The sequence below is a fragment of the Anolis carolinensis genome, chromosome 3 (assembly GCF_035594765.1).
Source record: "Anolis carolinensis isolate JA03-04 chromosome 3, rAnoCar3.1.pri, whole genome shotgun sequence".
Classification (NCBI taxonomy): domain Eukaryota; kingdom Metazoa; phylum Chordata; class Lepidosauria; order Squamata; family Dactyloidae; genus Anolis; species Anolis carolinensis.
In genome coordinates, this window is record NC_085843.1 from 137,567,415 (window position 1) to 137,582,595 (window position 15,181).

Sequence of the window (15,181 nt, forward strand, 5' to 3'; positions counted from 1 at the left end):
CTTGCATCCTTCAGGGTTTTCAGACTACCATTATCCCTGATCACACAATGTGGTGGTTGAGAAGAAACTCTCAAAAAGCATAAGGCTGTCTACCACCAATCTATTCTTAGGATCTCCCACATTTGATATTTCTGTTTTTCTCTTCCTACTAATTAGTGATGACTTTCAGACTTGAAGAATTGGAATACTTGTGGAGTATTTTATGTTTGTGTTGAGAAGTGAGGGAGCTCTAGATCAATAACATCTGAAATTTCAGAGGTTTTCCATCCCTAAGTTACCTGCTTCTAATTAGTGAGGGTCAGTAGCAGTTGATCTGTCTTGATGAAAAGGAAGGACTTTTCCTACTCTTACTTTTTGATTGGAGGTGCAGGGTTTCAGCCAGCACTATGCAAATACATGACTGCTGGGTGGGTGGGTTAGGGTTAGGGTTAGGGGGAAATGGAAGGGAAAAGGAAGAGATGCCGACAAAGGGCGAGATGGATGGATGGTATCATTGAAGTGACTGGCTTGACCTTGAAGGAACTGGGGGCGGCAACAGCCAACAGGGAGCTCTGGTGTGGACTGGTCCATGAGGTCACGAAGAGTTGGAAACAACTAGGCGATTGACCAGGGTGGATGGGAGCTCCTGAATATACCAGTACATCTATTTTATAATGGGATGAATACCCATACTTACCTATTTGCTTAATGCTAACTGCAGTGCTATTCATCTTATCTGGCACCTAAAGTTATGGTTCAGCAATTTTATACAGTGTCTACTAATAATTTTATCTAATAAGCCATTTTCCTATCTGTCATTTCAACCTATTCAGGAGTTAAAATTGTAGTTAGGGATGAGCATTGCATTCAGATGAATTTGAGATCCTTAGTTAAAGTGGGTCTTATGGAAGATATCTGGAAGACATCTACTAGAAGAAGGTGTCTTATTAATTGCTTTGAAGCCAGCCTTTGTGGCAATCACTTCCATACCAGTGGGGTAGTAATGAACCCACTCCATATTTTTAATTCAAATGTAAAGGAAATGCTGAAGCTATTTCCAAAATAGGTTCAGCAACCCTGAGAGCTCTTTTAAAGTTCAGACTAAAATCTATCAGAGCAGATTCATCATCTCATTGATACATTATGCAGGCAACCAGCAGTCACTTTTTCATTGGCATTTCAGATTGTGAATGTGCTAATATTTCTCCACAATTTCAAAAAAAAGAAAAGTGAAGAAAAGGTGGAGAGAGGAAAAGAAGTGAGGGAGAGAAAAGGCTGTGATTTTGTGATAGAGCTAGTTTAAGCTTCTAAGCTCAGAAAAACTTTACTTGGGCTCTTGTTTTTTCTTCTTCTTTGGTTCTGGTGCGAGTCGCAAAAAGGATTTATCTGAGTCGGTGTCCCTGTATATTCACTGCATTTTGCAGGCAGATGGTTGCAATATTACTCTGATATTCTGAGAATGTCCTGGAGGTTGATAAACTGAGATGTGATGCCTGCCTCCACTATTCAGTGTCTGGCTGATGCTGTCATCAACTTCTCAGGAAGTTATATCAAGGATGAAACACTTAACATTTCTGAGACTTTGGCACGTCAGCTAAGAAAATAATAAAACACTTCTTCCCAAAACTATTTTCTATTCACTAGAGAGTCCTAGACCATTCCAACAATAATTTACAGTTTCTTTGCCCAGATACACCTCTATGATATATGCAATTTGCATACAAATTCCCCAGTGGGCAAAAAGGGAAGTAATTCTCTTTCCCCACAAACTTTAAATACTCTCTTCTAACCCCAAATGTTCACTTAATTTTGTGAAAAGTGACAGTTTATTTACCTGAGAAGAACTGTATATTTTGTTTCATAAAAAATAGTCTACAAAAAGGCAGAGGGAGAAAATAAAAACACATTTTTACATGCACTCACAGATGAACAAAGACCTGTTTGAAATCTGATAGGCCTCAAGATTTAACCAACTTATCACCCTGAGTATTCCTGTTCACAACTGATTTTGGAAGCTTACCAGTTTCAAATCTAGTTAGCCCTTTGATGGCATTTGCCAAAAAAATACTATGGAAATCTAAATAGTCTTGGTAAATGTTAGGAAAGAAACCTGAAACCCAAGAGAGTCACAGATACCAGATAGAATTGACAGCAGAAGACAAAAAGGATTAATAGTTTCAGTAGTTATAAAATGACTAAATTCCTTTGCTATGTTTCCTTTCAAAATGGTCAATTATGGGCTGTATTGCATCATACATTTGGCTCTATTATTCCCTGCCCTTGCTTTATCCAATGAACTCCGGCTTGTTTGTTTGTTTTTAAAGGGAGACACCAAAAGAGCTCTTTGGTTGAGAATTCCAAATACATTGTTCCTTTGAAATACAACATCTGGTATTTGTTAGAATAGTTTGTCATTCAAGTATTAACCAGAACTGCCCTGCTTAGCTTCCAAGATCTGTAGCATCCAATGCCTTTAGGGTTTTTTTAGATCCTTGAAATGGAAATTAGAGTGTTACAACTGTGTAGTGTGAAAAGACCCTATGTCTGCAAAATTTCATCCAATTTTATCTAGAAAAAAATGGTAGATGTGTTGAACAAAGAACAGCACACACGGGAAAGATTTAAAGATTGCTTTAATTCTTTTTTTATTTGTCTTATATTTGGCATTTTTCAAAGATAGTTGACTTAGGGTCCTCACAGAAATTCCTTGAATCTCAGTCCTTACTGAAGCAGGGTCTAAATCCCATCTTCCCTTTAGTGAAGACTGCATTAATATCTTCTACACCTCTGTCATGTGGAAATGAAGATTATGTACACAAAATGCGATTTAAAAATCTGCTCTACTCAGCTAACCTCAGTTTACTTATTACGATCTTTGAAGAGCTAAGTGGAACAGTTTCTCCTTGTTGCAACATTCTGTAGATTCACTCCTACCTAGCACACCAACTGTTTTAGTCTCCTCTTTCAAAAGAATTTCTTTTTCTATTATTATTTTTTTCCTCACTCACCAATCTACTCTAAAATGAGGCTCTGATAAATTCTGATCAAATCATTTATATTCACATCACAGGGTATAGCTGAGCTGTTAAAGAGTTGCTAGATAAAATTCAGAATATAAAAATAAGTCAACTGTCACGTTCCCCGCCCACCCCGTATTGCAGATCTTTCTAATCTGCCAGGTGGTCTTCAAATGCAAAATGGAATGATGTGGATGATTTAGAGTCTTTGTGATTAATGAAATATTCCACAAAGAATTTCCCTGCTTCAACTGTGTGCTTTACTTTTCTTGGCCAGCATCTTTTTATACTCTGAGCACTACAAATAACCTGTAGCTTTGGCATTGTTCTAATCTAAATAGCAGCTGTATTTCTTTAGAAAAATGTGCTCTGTCAGTGATATTTTTAATTTTCACTGTTCTGTAACTCTTCAAAAGACAAGCTTTCCCTTTACATGCAACATTTGTGGAAATGAAGACATGATGCTTCTTGCTGGGCCATAATTTTACAACAGCATCACAATCTCTAAATGGCCTTGCATCACTCATTTTCTGTGGAAGGAGAAATTTTCTGACACCTGGAATATTTTGCTTCCATAGGATCTTCCAAATTTATCTCAAAATTTAATTTTAATTTAATATTGGGTAACATAAGGATGCGATTGTTGTTACTGCTTCTCTCAAAGGAAGATTTGGGGGTTTAAACAGTAGCAAAACTAAAGGAGGGAACAGAAGGGAATATTTTACAGGGAAGAAGCTAGGGGTGCAGCTGGGAACAAAATAAATGCCCTAAGAGGTCAAGACAATCCTAGACCTATTATGCTAAGTTTGATGGTTCCTTAAAGACAGATACTGCTATGTGTTTCATCAGGATGTTTCATTAACTATACTATTGGGATATCTTCATCCGTTGTACTAAAAATATTGATAGTCAAACAGAACTCACTTTTGGCTTCCTTCAAAATTTGTGAGAAATATTACAAGATAGAAACAAGTAAATGTGACTCAGAACTTTAGCTTGTGAATTGAAAAACCGTAGTAGGTCTCACCATTTTGTCAGTGTTTTTGGTTTTCATCTCCATTCAAGTAGTCAATTTCAAATTGAAAATCCAAAGAGAAGGGCTTTCTGGAAGCAAAAAGTAATGTCGTGACATAAGTTATTTAGGCATCATGAAAGATGTTCCCAAATCTGGCTGAATTGTTTTCATGGTTGCCCACATTGCAATGGCTAGTTAACTCAACATTCAAAATGGATGGCTTCCAAGACATCAGAAATGGGCCTGCCACAATTCATCCGGAAATATTTTAAATAGTTTGATAGCAGGAGAGGGCTCTTTGAGCCGCTTTTGCAAAGAGGCAAAGGTTGGGGCATTGTGGCGGAGATTAATGAGATAAGTAAAGAGTAGGAAAACGGAAGAGCATTTTCTGAGGCATTGCTGGTAAACTATAAATGGTTAGTTAAAAGGATAATGGAGCAGTAAAACTGTAAGTTTCATAGTGCACTCCCAGAGGGCACACCATACACTTCAGCAAAAAAACCTGGAAGTTCTGTGAGGCACTGTTTAGATTCTTAATGCAGAAAAAGAGATGGAGGCTAAGGCCCTATCTACACTGCCATATAAAATAACTTGAAACTGCATTAGATGGTCAAAGTAGACTCACATAATGCAGTTTAATTGCATTGAATTACATTATATGAGTCTATACTGACCATATAATGAGGCAATCATGCTGAGATTTCAGAGGTTTACAGAAATGGTGGGGAAAAACCCCCTAAATACGACTACTAACATTCTTGAGATAACTACAAATTAGAGCAGAAAAAGTAGAATATCCCCAAGATTTTTGGGAGGATTTAGGTATGGATGCTTTTGGTACAGTACAGCTAATACTGGAATATAAGAAGAAAAGGAACTGGGGGATATACCATAATGTATGAAAAAGATAAGTGGGTCCAAGGAGGTGTATACTAGAGTCTGGATGATTTTTTTCTCCAACATGACCTTGTGTCCAAAATGGAGAGTGTTGAAAACAATGTTCTATATTTGTATATACTTTTTGCAATTGTTCCCACTTCAGTAATTCTCATTTTTAAAATATGTGTTATGTTTTGTGCACATTTTGTTTCTCAGAAACATCCAGTGCCCTGTAAGCCTCATAAAGGTGCAAGCATATAACTAGATTGAGAAGATACAATAATGCTTCTTTTCTTTGGGACTTGATTTCCATGAAATTTGTTTTCATTCAAAGTGGAGGAGGATTCAACATCTATTGTGGAAAGCAAATACATGGGCACCACTATCCTGTAAAAACGTATTTCCTGTATCTTTATATGAAACTACTCATCCATTTGAAGCCCTCAGGCTCTCCCATAAAAATATAATGGTCATGGGCATACATGTCACAGTTGCAGTCAAAGCTGCTGCCAAACTCTTGTGATGCTTGTAAAGGAACTTAACAATTAAGTTAGCATCTAATTTTTTTAAATGCTTATTTGAAAATATTTCTTAGCACCTGGTGTCAATTATGCCATTGCCTTGCTTGCAAACCTGATGAAATCAATTTTTTATCCCCAGCTTTCATTAAATTATACAGTTAGGCGATCCATAGCCTCACACACCAGTGCTTTCTGGGCAGGGTGAAACCAATGCAGCAGTAGAATTAGGAGGTAAAGGCAAGGGTTTAGCAGTGAAAAATGTGCCCTGCTAATTACCCGTGATCATTTTGAGTTGCTGCCTGCCAGCCAGCTGCTTTTTAAAGACACCGAATCAATATTCTCACAAACTCTGTTTTCATGGTTTATAAATAAGCATTCAGCCTCTTTTCTAAAAGAGAGAGAGAAAGCTAAAAATAAAGGTCAATATCAAGTGTCACACTGATTCAGAATATAATTACTGGGAATAGGGGGAACAAATATGACATGCTGATAAAACTGGTAATTAGGAGCCAAAACAAATAGTATATTAATGCTGGAAAATGCAATTTGAAGACAGTGATAGAGTGTTATGGGCATGGGATGGAAAAAGGAGTTATTGCACAGTGAAGGGAAAGCATTGGAGCTGCGAGGCCAGCTCATATAAAACAAAAGCAGGTCAGAATTGCCTCCCTTTCCCAGGAGGTAAGTGTGTTGGTGGGAGTCATTTATCACTTCCATCATGTGCAAATGTGTGGGCTTGTATGTGTAAACTCTTTCTTAACCTTTTTCTTTTATCAGATACATAAACACATTAAATACCAAAACTGAATTTAAGAGATTTAAAGTTTAGCAGATAGAAATGCTCTTTTTCTTTTTTCTCTCTGATACTTACCCTGTTTCCCCGAAAGTAAGACAGTGTCTTATATTATATTTTGCTCGCAAAGATGTGCGAGGTCTTATTTTCAGGGGATGTCTTATTATTTCATGAAGAAGAATTCACATTTATTGTTGAACAAAAAATAATATGTATTATATACTGTACAAAGTTGTCATCACAAACCAGCATAACCAGACAAACTGTGAATCCTATTAAGAATTTCTTGTTACTACCATTATTTCCATGTACAACAATCTATGATACATGGTTCTTGTACTTGACGGAATAGCTATTCCTTTTTGTGCTCATGTCTAGGGGTAAAGAGGTGGGAAAGGCACGTTCGGGGCGAGTGAGGAGGTGGGAAAGGTGTGCACCTTTCCCTTTCTCCTTCGTGCCGCATGTGCCTTCCTCAGCAGAGGAGGAGGGAGCCACTACCATCGAGGAAGGTGTGTGTGGTGCGAAGGAGAAGGAAGGAAAGGCGTGTGCCTTCCTCCTTCTCCTTCACACCACACACACTTTTCTCGGCGGCGGCAGCTCCCTCCTCCTAGGTCTTACATTCGGGGACGTCTTATATTTGGCAATTCAGCAAAACCTCTACTAGGTCTAATTTTCAGGGTATGTCTTATTTTTGGGAAAACACAGTATGTGCCATTTTTAAATAAGATCCATAGCTTGACAATCATAGAAATTAGTAGAGTATATGTTGCACCTCAGCACTGATTCACCTTGCTCCAACACACACCACCACCACAGCAGGCTTGGGTTTTTCAGTTTATTGATAAAAATTGCAAAACTTAATAAAAAGCAGTAAAGAAAGCACAAAACACAGTTCAAAGTTGTCGTAGATATTATTTCAAAGTCCCAAAAATAGCAAAGCAGTTCTGATGAAACAAGGTAACATGAGCTTCAAAAGTATAATCCAAACACAGATTCTAAGCATGAAATGAGACAAGATATCCATGAGCTGAGACAAGGCAAGAGTTGAATCTCCAAAAGCATTGTTGCTCTGTCTAAAATCTTCCCCAAATGCATCTCTTTTAACCATTCTTGCAAGCTAGAAACACATTCCTCTGAGCTCTAGCTCCCCCGTGCTTGCCTGCAATTTTCATGGAATGTCTGGAGCCCAATCTCAACTTTAACCTAGAATCCCTGTCTAAACAGAATTCTTCTCCCTTGCTGCCACCTGGACTTTGTTGATATTAACAATCCTCAGTCTCCTGTGAAAGGTCACCCTTATCACTAACTTCAGTGTCTCTGCTAAACTCAGAGCTTTCAACATTCCCCTGATCAGCCTGAATTTCTGAATCTTCAACATTTCATGAGACAAACTGCTGTTCCACCTTTTGAAACCCAAATCCCCGTTCATCATCAGACTGAACCACAACAGTATACTACATATCAGACAAAAGTTCCATTAAGTTTAATTTTACTTACTCCCAGGTAAATAGGGTTTGTTGTCTTAACCAATTGTATTATTTGAACCTAAAAAGTCTCTATATAATGCCCTGATTATAGGGTAGGGTGTTAAATGCATCATAGATATGCTTTTCAAACACTGAATGATTGAAGAACATACAGAAGGCCTAGAGTTAGTCAAACATATCCAGTGAAAAGAATCAGGCATCTGGCTATATGCAAGACCTCTGTTTGAGATCCTGTAAAACTTGTCAAAAGAAACAATGTAGACTAATAGGCAGGTAAAATACTGGTTTTTAATTTGCTGTTGGTGAGAACAGCATTGGCAAGATTGGTCAAGTCATCTAGAGTTTTTGAAAAGAATGGTTTCAAAAAACAATTGTTATAAACATTGATAAAATGCTATTCCAAGGACCTCTTCACATGGCCCTTTTGGGCCATGCCATTTCGCTGGCAGTTGCTAGCAAAAGGAAAGGTGAGCAGGGTGGCTTGTAGCCCCCCCCCCCACACACACACACCCTCCTTCCTCCGTCATGCAGTGGGGATGGGACAGGGTGCATTGGCACTCTGTCCCTTTCCCTATCAGATGGGAGAAAGGGCGGCAATGTGCAAGGAGGAAAGTGTGGGTAGCTCTGTTGGAGCTACCCAAAACAGACTTTCCTCCTTGTCATACCCCAGCCACCTTTGGTTTCTGAACCTGATTCAGAAATGAACTTTGACCAGGATGAAACTTATTCTGACCTTTTGCCCAGTCCTCTGAGCTCCTTTCAGTTACAGCTGCCGGCTGTTGATAGTTCAGATGCTTCCTTAATTGGGAGAGATTCTGGAGATGTTACTCCCGTGGCTGAACCAGATGTCCAGAGCTCCCCAGAGAACGTGCCCTTCAACCGAAGGGAGTTTCCGCATCACCAGAGATCAGAAAAACAAGGGCTTCGAAGGAGTAACCACTTGGCATCTTGAGGGGATTGTGGATAAGAAGATTCCCTTGGGAACTTTTGGGGAGTTTGGCTTCCCTTCGTTGGGATCTGGTCTTGGTTCCATAAAAGTGTCTTGCACTGCAAACACTTTGCGGTGTCAACGTAGCAAATACCTAAGAACAGTTCACCGACTCTAGCTCCTGGTGTTTACCCAGCCAAGTTTCCTGCTCCTGGCGGCCAAGCCGAGCCGTGACTCCCAAGTAGAACCGGAGTAAATCCTGTTCCTTGCCTTGTTCCTGAATCAAGTTTGATCTTCATTTCGTCTCGTTCCTGCCTTGATATCAATGACCTCCTAGTGACTTTGGACCTTTTTATTCAGCCTTGTTTCCTTGTTGTTCCCTGCTCAAACTTTCCAACAGTTTGAGCGTGTTTCGGTTTCTGGACTTTGGACAATCATATTGGACATTTCTCTTCATTTTTTTGGACTTATTCCTACCCTTTCACAAAGGACTATTTCCCACTCATCCTTTCCACTTATGCAATCCTGAATTTATATTTGCTTTAATAAAGATATTATATGATTATTGGTCTCTGTCTAGTTTCCAGTGCTCACGCTGCCTTGGGGTGCAACAGTTTGACACCGCCCAAAATAGCACTGGTAAACTAAGAGCCAATATGACGATCCAGCTGTGGCCCAAGCCGCCCAGGCCGCCTAAGCCGCTGCCGCTGCAGGCGGCCCCATGACCGCTGTGGGTGCTGCGCCGCAAGCACCAGTACCTCAATAACAGATTCCCCAAGAGGAGTATAATCGGATGAGAGACAAAATCCGGGAGCAGGAGGGTGAGATCTGCGGTTTGAGAGACTGTGTTGCACGAACCCCCTCTCTGGCGATGCCCACTAAATTCATGGCAGATGCGCAAAAAGTACACGTTTTCAGACTCCAATGTCTGGCGTATCTTGAGTATCAGGCTACAGAGTTTCTTTAGGAAGATCTTAAAGTGACTTGTATTTACAGTCTGTTGGATGGACCAGCTGCTGCTTGGGCTACTGCGCTTTTTGACTCCCAGTCTTTAACCATCACGTCTGCTGTAGAGTTTTTGAATCATCTTTGGGACACTTGGGGGATTCAGGACACTCAAGACGCAGCGGGCCACAAACTGCGCCGGCTATTTCAAAGGGACAGGCCTTTGGCCCAGTATATTGCTGAATTCTGTGTTTTGGCCCAGAATGTTGGATGGAATGACATAGCTTTGAAGGGGCAGTTTCATGAAGGACTCAATTTGGAAATGCAGGAAGAAGTATCCAAAGTTGATCTTCCAGAGTCTTTTGAGAAACAAATTGCTTTGTGTTTGCAAGCGGAGGCATTGATTGCCAATCGAAAGCAATGGACTCGAGGTCAGGGGGGAAAACCGGGAATACAAGCCCCCACCGTGACTTACCCCCAACCCTGGGCCAGCTGGGAACCTCCACAATAGCTGATTTGCAATTTGGATCTTATTATATGCAAAATTCACTAGATTGTTTTACACTGAAAATAGCACATCTGCAGAAAAATAGCTTTTTGTGCAGAAAATAATGTTTCTATACACACAAAAATAGGCATGGCCATGATAACATCCACACTAGATCAGTATAATGCACACTAGGGGTGACTACTTTTGAAAACTATTCAGAAACTTCCACAGGTTCAAAATGCTGTGGCTAAATTATTGATTGTGGCTGGTTAGAGTCGGCATATCACACCCTTGCTAAAATAGCTTTACTGACTGCTGGTCCATTTTCAGGAACAATTCACAGTGCTGATCTAAAAAGCATTATACAGAATAGTTCCAGATTATTTGAAAGCCAGTGTCTACTCATATGAGCTTGTCTAAATCTTGTGACCTCTGAGAAAGGGTTTCTTTCCATTGAACCATCCTCCCAGGCTTAACTGGATAGGAAATCGGAAAGAGACTTCTTGATAGCCTCTCTTAGGATTTGAAACTCCAGACCCACCCAGATAGGGCCCAAAATGTGAGAGCTCTCTTGCTTTTACTAGAGGCATCCAAATGCTTCCTCCAGTAAAACTGAATGAATTTGAGAAAAATAGAAAAACCCTGCTTTGTCCTTGATTAATTGAATAGCCCATTACATCCAGGCCTTTCTGAAATACCTGGTTCTAATGGGTTATGGGCCCATTATAGTCCCAGAATAGTCTACACTCCTATCTTGCACTTTTTGGGCTCCTAGAGCCCAAAGATGCAAGATGGACCCACACCCCCTTTCCAACCCCCACCCAAAAAGCCTTAAAAGTAAAGAAAACCTTACATCTCTGGAGCTTCTTGGAATGTACCAATAACGCACCAGGAAGAGGGGCGGGTGCAAATTGCCCCCCCCCCCTCGCCTACTGGCACATCATTGGAAAGGTCCAGGAGCCTGCAGAGTGGCATAACGTCAGCTCAGTAAGTTTCTTTGTATTTGAAGTCTTTTTTTTTTTTTGAGGAGGGGGTTGGATGGCCAGATGCCATCCTGAAAAATTTTGAGATGCAATGTGGACAGCCAATGGGCAAAACCTGTTTTGTTTCCTGACTGTGCAGACTTAAACCAGCATTGGAGCAGGGTTCTTATACCTGCTCCGAAGTGAGTTTAATGTATGTCTGGAAGGGCCCTCTTTCCTGGGGGAGGCTTAATCTGCCCCTTTTCAGTTGTTTTTTTTTCATTTGCAGACCTTTTGATTTAAATAGGCCTTCAGCCTTAGCTGACCAGGATGGAGTGATATGTAACTGTGTGCACTATTTTTAGTACTTCAATGTGTGTATCTTAAGTGGTTGAGTGGTTTTAATTCTGAATGTTTTAAAAATAGTGTTTTAATCCTATGTCTGGTTTAATGCTTTAACCTTTCATACTTCGTATTGTTCTAGACCTTGTTTTCCTTTATATTGTTAGCCAATGTGAGTCCCATTTGAGAAATAAACAGTATATATATGTACATGAAAAAAGGAGGTGTGATGGCGCTAAAGCCAATTGGGAAGACTCAAGCCAATTGTAATGGTGTCAAAGCACATTATAAATGCTGTTTCCACTGCTGAGGGGATTTTTGAATCTTTTAATCCCTCTAGATTATATATATATATATATATATATATATATATATATATATATATATATATCACCTTTATATGAGGGGAAGGATTACAGGGGGTGATCTTTATTTCAAGATCCCAGCCTCTGTCTCTGTAGTTAGGGATTTCTGTGTTGTTGTTCCCTTTCTGAGGTAACTGTGACTATTACTATTCCCCAATTAGGTGATTTATTAAGGTAACTGCCACCAACGTGAGGCTTTTGAATTATCGCCGATGAAATTTGGCTCCACAGACGCAGATGAGATGAGATGAGTCGTTGTTAACAAAGAACAACAAGTTTATTGCGTACAAAGCTTATGGTTGCAGGTTGACTGATTTACTTATGGAACTTTAGATAAACAAGTGGTTTAATAACTCTTATAACCACCACAAGAGTAGTCTCTGGTGTACTTCCACTCTCACTCTCCTACTGATGATATATATTGTAGCGAACTCTAACCTCAGCTGAGCTCCTTAGTGAACAATGTCCCAACTACAATAAAAACCTTTAATTTGATCTACTACCGATCAAATTCCTGATCACTAGTCCTTCCCAACTAGAGATCTTGACTAGGCTCCCTTAGTCTGCCTTGACTAAAGATTTTTTGCCAGGCCTGTCTCCTCAGCCCTTCTTGATTGAAAAGCTTCCAGCCACGCACTCTCTGGCTTCTTTTAAAAACTCCCATTTTTTTTCTTTTTGTGGCTCCGCCCACTTCTCCCTCTGGTGAGCTAGCCAGCTCCGTCTCCTTGGTAACAGCACTACTGTGGATTGAAACAAGATGGCTTCTGTTTCAGCTACTGTGTCAACTAAACACAAATACATACTCCAACAGTTAAAATTAAACATAATAACTATGACTTCTCCACAGGAGGGAAGAAGGAATCTTGTTCTACCCAGAAAAAAAGCTGTTTCCCACATGGAAACCTCTCATTCCTGTGCAAATGAACAACATATCCAAATTTGGCACAAAATAAGTCCCCAAGTACAGCATTTTTAGTAGAGGAAACACCACTTTCTATATATGGAAGTAATATTTCTGAATAAAATATTACTACAGGTAGAGACATTATAGTTTCATGTGGAAAGCAGCAATGTGCAAATTTTGCACAGAACAAGTTATAAATGGTGAATATTTTCATCAATCTCATCTAAGCCTTTCAAAATATGAGAATATTTTGAAATACTTTCCAAAAAAAAAAGTTCCACTGCCTCTCCATTAAACCTGTCTTTCAAGGAAGGAAGAATTTTGCCGGCTTTGATAAAAGTCAAGCAGGTCCATAACAAGAAACGTTGGATTGTGGTAGACTGAGTTAAATAAATGGCCGGAATAACCAAACAAAAAGCTGGTAGGGTGTGATGCTTGTACATGTATTCTGATCAGTTGATTACTCCATTTTGTGTCCTCCACCAGAAAATAAATATGTGAGCAGACAAGGGCAGAACCCGCAGGATAAGCTTAATGAGCAATCCAGGAAAGGAAGCCAGCAGGACTACGACCATGGCAAGACCCCCATAGCTACGGGCCTGAAGTCATTGTAGTATTAATGAGTATATTCAATCTCTGCAATTTCATCTATAGAAACTGACAAGAAAGGCTCAAACACTTCTTAAATGTTGTTAGGGAAAGCATACTGCTTGTCCTTGGCTTGTCCAGACCTGTGACCAGATGGCTAATTGCTTTGACTTGAAGTATCCAGAATGTATCAGCTTATTTCTTTAATCACCTGAGAGCAATCCATGGGAAGCAGAATGAACATAAAAGCTTGATTGCTGTTTCTGGTTAATGTCACACAATGCATTGGCTGTTACTATCAAAGAAGATATTCCAACTGTCTGAGTAAACCCAATATTATCAAAAGATTAAACATGTACATGCTCTGACTTAGACCCAAACTTACCATTTTGTCAAAATAAGGGCTTCTTCCAATTGTGAAATGGACTGTGTTTACAGAGAGTCTTGGGGGGGGGGACAAATTGTAGACCACATTTGAATCCACAGACCTTACCTTTCCCTGCACACTGTTCTATATGGTGTGACAATGTTCTAGACTAGAGAGTCAGAAACAGCATGTGCAAACAGCATGTCCAAGTAGATTTTTGGTCAGAATGTCTGAATCCATCTCTTATTTCTCTTCCAACTCATCTTCATGGGCAATATCTATCTTCCATCTCTCAGTCATGGCAGAAAAAGACCAAGCAGATTGCTGCAATGAGGCAATTCATACCTATCAACCAAGATAGCTGAAAAATGCATGTCAAAGCCCAAGCTTCCTGAGGATTTCTGGAAAGCTAAATGCAAAGCTTTGTAGAGCAATGGTAACAAAAGCCAGGAAGTGACAATGTGGAGAATTTCTTCCCCCCTCCCCTCCACCCCGCTTTTTCATCTCTTCACCTCCGAATTCTCTGGTGGAAGAAATTTGATAAACGTACCACCAATGAGCTGGAGCTCATCTGATCCCCACCATTGACTCTCCTGCTGACACTGCCAGATTTGAACATATTATAGTTCTTCTGTGATTAATTTTACAGCAGCTTTAGGGGAATAATATATATATATATATATATATATATATATATATTGTTTCAGCTTAGGGAACTGAGGTTGTGGGGGTGGGGAATGAAGTGGAGAAATGCAGAAGAATCAAGCAGAGGATGGAAAGAGAGATTTAAAAAGCTGGAAGGTTAAACAGCACTCTGAAATGTAAATCATTCTGCGACATGCTGACTTCTTAGAACTACTGGAATTACTGATTATCTTTAAGATGTTTTAACAGACTGCTGACAGAAGCAATGTTTTCAAACCAGAGTTAGATAAGCCCTACTTATTTCATTTCTTCTAGGGATCTGAAGCGAAAGGAGTAATGGATGCTTTCCATTATGTCTGCATAGAGTATATTATTCAAAACAATATCTGATTTGTGTAATCGTGTACGTCTTTCAAATATGTGGATATTTTATCATATTTACTGAAGCAGTTGCTTCAGGAAGGTGTCTCAGAATTTATGCAGTAAGAAGCCAGTCATTGCCTCACAGCCATTTCTGGTGTGAACATTGTGGTTTTGAAGGAGTCAAAATGATTCTTGAAAGAAAATGCATCTTTGTTTTTTGTTTGTTTGTTTTACCTCTTTTTTTTGACACTATTTGAGATATCATCAGTTTCTTTGGACTACTACTGTTTTTTAAAAGAAATTTCTTTGCTGTTGCTCCAATAATCATGTCATCTTAATATGAACCCAACTAACTAGGGGTTACTGAGCACGTAATATTGCATCAAGGAGGGTAAATGAAGCTAGATTGTTCAAGGGAATGCGTCTAACTGTCGCACCTCAGAATAGTTCACCTTGCTGTTGACACCAAATCACACACAGAGGATAGTCTTTGGAATTTTATTGAGCAAAAGCAAATATATAACGAAGCAGGAAGAAATAAAGTTTCCAAAGTAGTTGTAAAAAGAGTCAGTAAATCCAATAGTTCATAGG

At 39.5% G+C, this 15,181-nt stretch overlaps 1 protein-coding gene across 3 annotated transcripts in view; it reads left to right on the forward strand.

The window, feature by feature from the left end:
* The window catches only part of gpc6 (glypican 6), a 954,464-nt gene that overhangs the window by 510,196 nt on the left and 429,087 nt on the right, over positions 1-15,181 (forward strand). The gene's annotated exons all lie outside the window — the stretch shown is intronic.